The sequence below is a fragment of the Lolium perenne genome, chromosome 1 (genome assembly GCF_019359855.2).
Source record: "Lolium perenne isolate Kyuss_39 chromosome 1, Kyuss_2.0, whole genome shotgun sequence".
Lineage (NCBI taxonomy): Eukaryota > Viridiplantae > Streptophyta > Magnoliopsida > Poales > Poaceae > Lolium > Lolium perenne.
The window spans coordinates 198478155-198487198 of record NC_067244.2 but is presented as its reverse complement, the minus strand read 5'-3'; the positions used below and the strand labels follow the sequence as shown (position 1 = coordinate 198487198).

The 9044-nt window shown below is 43.4% G+C and overlaps 1 long non-coding RNA gene across 1 annotated transcript; it reads right to left on the bottom strand.

Moving 5' to 3' along the window:
- Window positions 1–7951: 7951 nt before the first annotated feature.
- On the bottom strand, window positions 7952–9044 carry LOC127310909 (uncharacterized). Its single transcript, XR_007857454.1, has 2 exons — window positions 8563–9044; window positions 7952–8487 (listed from the first exon to the last, which is right to left on the bottom strand). It is a non-coding gene; the product is annotated as an uncharacterized lncRNA (long non-coding RNA).

The following is a 9044-nucleotide window of genomic DNA, read 5'->3' as shown; positions in this document are numbered from 1 at the left end:
TTCTCCGTGCTAGACATGAAACTGTCAATTTTAACAATCAACTTCCATAGTAGTAATATACTCCCCCTAGAGGTTAAAACAAATCCACAGTAGTATGTGTAGATTTACATATAAAACTTCTATATTTTGGAAGCAGTACATGTAGTAACAAATACTATTTTGATACTATGTACCCAAACAGTTCAGCATGGAACAACAGCTCTCATTTTCCCCTTCGCTCTCTCTCTCTCCTCTCCTTTCTTGCTGAGGGTTGTCTCAGTTGCCGCGGCTCCTATTCCCCTCTCCTCTGGTGACCTTGCTAGCCGGATTGGGTGGGGAATGGGAGGCCGGCTCTCTCCTACAAATAGGGGTTGTTGTAGGTTGTTGTTTTTCCATGCAGAGTCACTAGTAGAAAAAGAGGCTTCGGTCCAACCCTTTAGTACCGGTTTCTTTACGAACCTGTACTAAAGGGTGCATTAGTACCGGTTGTATTGCCCAGACCTTTAGTACCGATTCGTAAGAACCTTTAGCGTCAGAAGGAAAACCTTTAGTACCGGTTCGCCAGTACTAAAGGGTAGACCATGGATCGCCTTTTTTGGTTTGTAAAATACAAATAAAAATGATAGAAAATTCAAAAAATAAAATATTTTCAGATTCTTGTATGTTATGCAACCTACTATTTGGTGAAATTAAGAAATTCGAATTTTTACTTTTTTTGCAAAAAAAAGTTTAAAAAATGGTAAAATCGCATTAATTTTTGCATACGACGTCGAAAATGCGTATAATATATCAAAATCATCGTGAGAAAAAGTTATATCCGAATTCATCAGGGTTTACCCGGTTAGCCAATTTTTAGATTCTCAAAATTCCAAATGAAAATATGAAAGCAGGAAGATTTTAGTTTTTTTTCCAGAAATTTAGAATTTTATATAATTTTTTTAAAATTAAAATTAATAATTATAAGATTTTTTGGGTCCTAAAATATTACTATTACTTTTAGCAAATTATAATATTTTCGAATTTTCAGGTTTTAGGTTTGGCAAAAAATATTAAATTTTTTAAAAATAATTAAAAATAATACAAATTAAAAAAAATTAGTTTTATTTATTTATTCAACATTATTATTACATCATTACTTTTTTTATTAAAAGAATTATTTGGATTTTAAACAATAAAGAAGTGTGACGTCGAACAACATGTTAATATGATTGATATGATACTACTATCACATACATGCGCGCGAAGCACTTGGAAGTAGAACGGGATGAAACTCGGAAGTTAAGCGTGTTAGTGCGGGAGTAGTGTGAGGATGGGTGACCGACCGGGAAGTTTGACCACGGGTAAGTAATTTGACTAGAGATAAAGTGTAGTTAGAGACTAACGAAAATACTAGAAATTCTGGAAAAAAATAAAAAAAAGAGGGAGTGAAAAATAATTAGAAAAAATGGATAAAAAAATTAAACGAAAATAACCTTTACCTTTAGTACCAAATCTTTAGTACCGGTTCCAAAACCGGTACTAAAAGCCCTTTGGAACCGGTACTAAAGGGGGGTTTATCTACTAGTGGGTATGGCTTTATGCCATAAAGGGTGTTCTCGCTAGTGCTACCGCGCGGTGGTAGAAGATGCTCGTTGCAGCAAGTCCTCGGTTCGCTCCCATGGTGGTGGCGCCGTACAAGGAAGAGCGACAGAGAGTCCTTCAATAAATGAGCTGGAGTTCTAGAGTTTGGGATCCCCGCCAGATGTGGCCGTCAAGGTGACGATTGGGATGGCTGGACTCCAAGGTCTGGAGTTCTTGGAGATGGTGGTGAAGCTGCAATGGGCAGAGTTTCTCAACGATGTCGACATCAAGCCCAAGCTATTTTTTGCCAAGGTGATGGCCACTCCGTCCTCTGGTGCTCCATTGGCCGAAGTATTTTCATCCTCCTCGCCGGCATGCCTCTGCAGAGGATCTTCCTCAATCACGGTGCGGCGCCGCACACCATCCCTGTCCCAAGTGGTCTTGTCCCCGGCGGCAAGGAGGGTGGCCGTTTCTGCTGATCCAAGAGCCAAGATCAACAGTGGTGGAGAAGAAAAAATAGTTTAGTACGCACTAGTATATACTCCCTTTGTTTCCCGATAGAAGCAATGTAGTTTTCTGACAAAAAGTTTGAAATATAAGGTATACTAGGAAGTTTGCGGCGCGGCGCACGCCGCGCTCGTGTTGTCTACGGTGCGGCATTATTTTTTAAAACTGTGTTTTTCAGGTTTAAGATTGCGGGATTCATTTTCAAATACCTGAAGAAACATCTAAAACTCGGTCGCGTCCTTGGTACCAAGATCGTTGGTTACAATTTTATAGAAACAACACAATATCTGGGTTGCTGAAGTACGATGGAAGTGCTAGTGAAATAGACAGATGATGGTAGAGTGCTCTTGTTTCTAGATCGTTGGTTCAAATATTATAGAAATAAAATAATATCTGGGTTGTTGAAGTACCGCAGAAGTGCCTGGGAAATAGGCAGCATATGGTGGAGTGCTTTTATTTTTGGTGTTGCTACAAAAGGAAATTGTAGTATTTCTCCGGACGAAAGAGGCAACGGGTGATGGAGTAAATCTATCTTTCTAAATTAACCGTAGAAGAAGGTCATCCCAGGTGAAAATGTGTTGGATGCTGGAGTAATTATATTTTTTCGATGTTACCATAGAAGAACACAACATTATTTTCCCGAGTAAAACTGGATCGGAGGTAGATGTTGGATTGGTTTTTTAATCACCAATGAAGAATTACGAACTACTAAATAAATATCGGAGGGTAATTATTGTCCAGAACCACGGTTGAGGTTGAAGGTTCCTGCAAAAATTACTACCCTTGTGCGTGGTTGCAAAATGACTGGAGGAGAAATATGTGGCCTTAAATAATTAATAATAGGTAGTTAACGGAGTGTTTCATAGTTGACATCGGCAATATTCAAGATGTCTACTGAGAAATTGCTTTTTAGAAAAATATAGGTAGTTGTCACCTCGTGGAAAAAATACTGCCGAAACTAAACTCGAGTTAGAAGAATTACTTTTGGATAATTGCCATCGGGTTATTGCTTCCCGGGTTAAAGTTCTGCATCAAAAATTTGCGAGTAAAAAAGCATAAAAAATTACCATTGAAACATGCCAAATATTGCTGGGAAATTATGGCCGGAAAATTATATGCCGTGTCAGTATTACTATTAGATAAATACCATCATGTAATTGTTGGTGAAGGTGAAGATTTACATAGGGAAAATTTTGGCGAAGAAAAAAGAAAATTACTATGCATAAAACACTAACTTGGTAAAAAAAGAGTTTACTATTTGTTGTTTGTACTTTAGTAGTTGGCGATGTGTCACGACACGAATGGATAAAAATGGAGCTTCTACAGTGCATGTTATGAACAGTGGCTGGATCAATATGGTGAGGGCAACTCCCCTCAGCTGTAGTATATTATTGCATTGCACTACTCTTTTGGAGATTTTCTAATAGGAATTTGATTATGTTTCTTATCTCACGTGAAGTCCTCTATTTTCTCATGTCAACTACTTAGGGGTAATCTTGCTTAAAACTTGTGTAACTTTCTTTCTAGATGTGTTCTTTAATATTCGTGTGCAAAACTACACAAATAGGAAGTACTATAGTGGAAATTCAATTTGGCTCACTGGTGATATACCCCCTTTACCAAGAAACATATTTTAAAGTATCGAATTTTTTTGGCAAAAAATTATACACGTACATCTCCACAATATATATCACAATATATATGCGGTTGTCAATTTTCGCGAAAAACCGATATTTTTTATGATCTATGTAAAAAAGAGAAAATTTATTTTGTAAAAAACCTTATTTTTGGTAACAAATTTTTTATTTTTACACACGTCATACAACAAGTCATTTTTTATTAAACGATTTTGTAGGCACGTAACACGTAAAGATGTGCGTGCAAATTTTCTATTTCAAATATTTTGACATTTCAAAATATGTTTAAAATATATTTTAAAATAAAGGAAGCATATGCTCAGCTCCTATATGATCCTATGAGCGAAAACACCACTTTCCATACTATAGAGAGAAGTCAAGAAAGTAAGACAAAACATTATGTATTTCTGAATTCGAAATGTCTAACCAATCCAGATCTGCCCAACTCGTACACTTGCATAATTCTTTACGAGGGCATCTCCAGCGGCGCGACGCAAACGGTCGCTGAGCGACCGTTTTCGTCCGCCGTGACCGGAAATATATCTGGGGCCTGTTCCAGCGGGGCGACGCAAAGTGACCGGACCGTTCGCGGAGACGCAAACCTGACCCAAATATGCGCCAGGTTTGCGTCGCGGTGGACGCTCGGCGGTCGCTCCGAGCATCCTCCATTTCTTACCCGGTTCCGCATGTCAGGGACAGCGAAATCGACCGCTTCGATTTGCTTCTTGTTCCCCTTCTTTCCTGCCCTAGTGCGACGGCACCGCCCCCACCCCTAGCGCCGCCGTACGGCCGTAGCGCCGCAGTAGTCGGCGTCGGCTCCGTTCTTGCCGCGCGGGAGAGCAGGAGCGTGCTCCGCCGCGTACCTGCCGGCTGTTTTCGGGCGAAACGCTCCCGGTTGCGCCGCCCTTCCGCGCCGCCCACGACCTGTTCGGTCAATTGTGCCGGTAGGTTTCTACTCGTGTTTTCGACGCTATTGTGCGCGGCCATTGATCCGCAGTTTGTACCCACGCAGATGGACATGCGGCAGATGTTGGACAAGTTTCGCGCGGACGTCGTCGACTCCTCTTCCGATGAGGAGTCCGATGAGTCGACGCATACATTGGCAACTACTGCGGCCTCCATGATCCACGAGTTCACCTCTAACCCGGGGCCGCAACACCGGGGCTCTGTGAAGGGGCGCTCCAAAAACCTGCCGCGCAACAGAGTGGAAGGGCAGGCCCGCCTCCACAAGGACTACTTCCACCTCACCAATCCGATCTTCCCGGAAAAATATTTTCGGCGCCGATACAGGATGTCAAGGGACCTGTTCTTGGTCATTCTACGGGGCGTCAGAAACTACGACCCCTACTTTCAATGTAGGCGCGATGCAACAGGTGCGTTAGGCTTCACCTCCTACCAAAAATGCTCCGCGGCTATTCGCATGCCCTCATATGGAATGCCTGCGGATATATTCGATGAGTATCTTCGAATGGGTGAGAGCACCTATCTTGAGGCCATGTACAGGTTTTGCCGAGCCGTGATTGCCGTGTTCGGAGAGTATTACTGTAGAGAGCCAACTGTTGAGGATACAAGGCACCTCCTGTCTATCAACGAGTCTAGAGGCTTCCCAGGAATGATTGGCAGCATAGATTGCATGCACTGACAGTGGAAAAACTGTCCATTTGGATGGCAGGGTGCGTACAACGGGCATGAGAAAGGAAGAACTGTCATTCTTGAAGCTGTCATATCTCAAGATTTATGGATTTGGCATTAATTCTTTGGCATGGTCGGTTCCAACAATGACATCAATGTGTTGCACCGATCACCGGTTTTCAATCGGCTCATGCAAGGCAAAGCTCCCCGGGTGAGCTATGAGATCAATGGAAATGCATATGACAAGCCATATTATCTTGCTGATGGCATCTACCCTGACTGGGCCACATTGGTGAAGACTGTCCGTAATCCAAACTCCGAGAAGACGAGAAGGTTTGCGAAGATGCAAGAGGCTTGCAGGAAAGATGTGGAGCGCGGGTTTGGTGTGCTCCAAGCTCGGTGGGCAATTGTCCGTCACCCGGCAAGAACATGGTCGCTGAAGACCATGAATGAGGTGATGACATGCTGCGTGATCATGCACAACATGATCGTTGAGAACGAGCGTCCTGATGGCCGCAATGAGAACCAATGGGATTTCCAAGGTGAGCTGGTTGCGCCACTTCCTGGAGCTTCATCTTGGCAGGACTATCTACATAGGAATGTAGAAGTCACTGACGAAAACGTCTCCAAACAGCTGCAAACGGATCTGATTGAGCATCAATGGACATTGGCTGGCCATGCAGATCATGCCTAGAGGAGTACTATCTTATTTGCATGCAGACTTTTTAAAATTTAAATGTAATAATTATGACTTCGTTGAATATTATTTTGTTGTTTCTAAACTTCATATTTCATGCAAACGCAGAAATGCGTCGCGCCGCTGGAGCCACCCAAGGTGCAAACGGACGCGTGGACAAAAACGGTCAGTCTCGCGTCCGCCGCGCGACGCAAACGGACATTTCAAACGTCCGAAATGCGTCGCGCCGCTGGAGCTGCCCTGAGAAACAGTACACTTGCATACCGAAAAAAAAAACAACTCTAGGTGTGCCATTTGTGTCTGTGCACGGATGGATCATGGATGCGACCCTGTGACATCAAAGCAGCAGCTGCTGCCTGCCTGTTCTCTCCAGGCAGGCCATGTCCTCTTCTGTAAAGCCAAAAAACAACACAGCAGATTCAGCTGCATATTTATGCACAAAGTGCAACTTGGAACAGCAGAGCAGAGCCGTCTTTTCTCCTCGGCTCCGTATGTACGTCCCGTACCGTCCGTGTATGCTCTCCACTTGCGGGGACAACAGCGAGGAAAGCGCGTGCCGTGTGGAGAGTGGATAAACAGTTCATTATTTTCAAATATTTGAAATCTATATTTTAAAGTTTTTTTTGGAAAAAAATAGTTGAGGTAGTGTGCACTATCCCAATATAAACTATTGCCTTTGTTTATAAATAAATCTCTTAGATTTGTCAAAATATAAATGAATTAAACACTATTTATAGTATAGATACATCTAAATGTAGACAAATCTAATATATTTGTTTATGGAGGGAGGAAGTATTTTATATTCTAGTCTACACAAAATAACAAAATGTAACAAATCATTATAAAAATTTGTCATATTTTGTTATTTTTGTCTAGCTTAGAAACAAAGTAGTTTGTATTGAGATTTTACATATTTGTAGTATACATCAATGGCTATCTCTAGAATTTTATTTTCAATTTTTGTAAAAATTATAAAATATAAATTTTGCGTGTTTGGAAATAAAGTAATACATGTAGCTCTGTCTTTGTTTGGAGTTTTCCGTGGTGCATACACAAAACAAACACGCGATTTTTTTTTAAATAATACGAATTTTTTATATAATTTCAGGAATAGCGCGCGATTTCAAAAAATTCCAAAAGTGTGACCCAGTCGGTTAGCTACTGACCGATCGGTCAGTAGCCGGCCGATTACAAGTCGGCAGGCCCAGAAGTAATTGGTCGATAGCTGACCAATTGGTCAGACCAATTGGCCAGCCACCCCTACATGGATTTAGTTTACGTTTATTACGAGGGATATCTGCTGGCACTTCTCCCTATTATTTTCCCGCCATATCTTCTCCCGCTCCCGTTCGCACCGCCGTATTTCCCTCCCGCCAAATTTATCCCGCCACCCTTCCCGCCACTTCTTCCCGCCACCATCTCCCGCCAAATTTATCCCGCCACCATCTCCCGCCACCATCTCCCGCTATATTTTCCCGCCACGCTCTCGGATTTTTCCCTATAAAAGCAGGCATCGACACTCATCGCTGCACAAGTGCTTCTATCTCTCTATTTTTTCTGTTGGCTCACCCTTAGCCATCATAAGTGTGCCGTGCTCTGACCAGGAGTTAAGGCCGGTGAAGGCGAAGGCTGCAAGTTTGCCCCCGGGTGTGACTGCGGAGCGGTGTTGGTGCGGCCGTCTTGCTAAGGTTAAGCAGGTGGAGGATTTCTCTGATTCGTTCGGCATGAAATTTTTCATGTGTGCGAGCTATGAGCATGATCCACCCTGTAGTTCAGCTTCGTCGTCCACCAGGCCGCCGGGAAGATGTGAGCGGGAAAAATTAGGCGGGAAAAAGTGGCGGCAGATTTGGGCGGGAATAAATGGCGGGAAGATTGAGCGGGAAAAATTGGGCGGGAAAAATTGGCGGGAAACAAACGAGCCAAAATTTCTGACACAACATTTTTGCGGCAAATTCATTTCACATTAGTACTAAAACTGAAATTAAGATACATTGCAGCTGAATTTAAAATACGGCTTATCACTACAACAGAATTTAAGATACAACGACAAACTATAACTGAAATTAAGATACATAGCCAGTAGGTCACATCACTCTACTTTCCCTGCGTCCACCGTGGCCATTTTCCAGACTTGTCGCCGCGTTCTTCTGCCACTTGCGCCTCAGCAGCTCTTTCCCTTAGTCTCTTTCTCTCCGCTTCACGAGCCTCCTTACGCACATCTTCCTCTGCAAACCTACGTGCAGCCTCATCATCCATCCTCTTCTGATTCACCTCGCGATTACGAGCTTGTTCCGCCCTTAGTTTCCGTATCTGCCTCTCTCGCTCTGCCTTTTCATTTGCACGAACCTTTTCCCTACGCTCCTCCTCAAAGAACGTTGCCCACGCACGCCGGTGTTTCTCCTCAACCTCCTAGCGCGCCCAATCTGGCTGCTCCGTGTCTATCCAGTGAAACCATTTGCATAGGGGCGGGGGAGACTGCAACACAAATAGTAACATTAAATCACATTCATAAATAAATTTATGCCTACATAAAATTATGTCGAAACATACCGGCGGCCTGGTGGACGACGAAGCTGAACTACGGGGTGAATCATGCTCATAGCTCGCACACATAAATAATTTCATGCCGAACTGGTCGGAGAAATCCTCCACCTGCTTAACCTTAGCAAGACGGCCGCACCAACACCGCTCCGCAGTCACACCCGGGGGGCAAACTTGCAGCCTTCGCCTTCACCGGCCTAAACTCCTGGTCAGAGCACGGCACACTCATGACGGCTAAGGGTGAGCCAACAGAAAAAAAAGAGAGATAGTAGCACTTCTGCTGCTATGAGTGTCGATGCCTGCTTTTATAGGAAAAAATCCGAGAGCGTGGCGGGAAAATATAGCGGGAGATGGTGGCGGAAAGGAATGGCGGGAAGAAGTGGCGGGAAGGGTGGCGACAAGGGCGGGAGGGAAACACGGCGGTGTGAACGGGAGAGGGAGAAGATATGGCCAGAAAATAATGGGGGAGAAGTGCCAATAATAAACCTAAA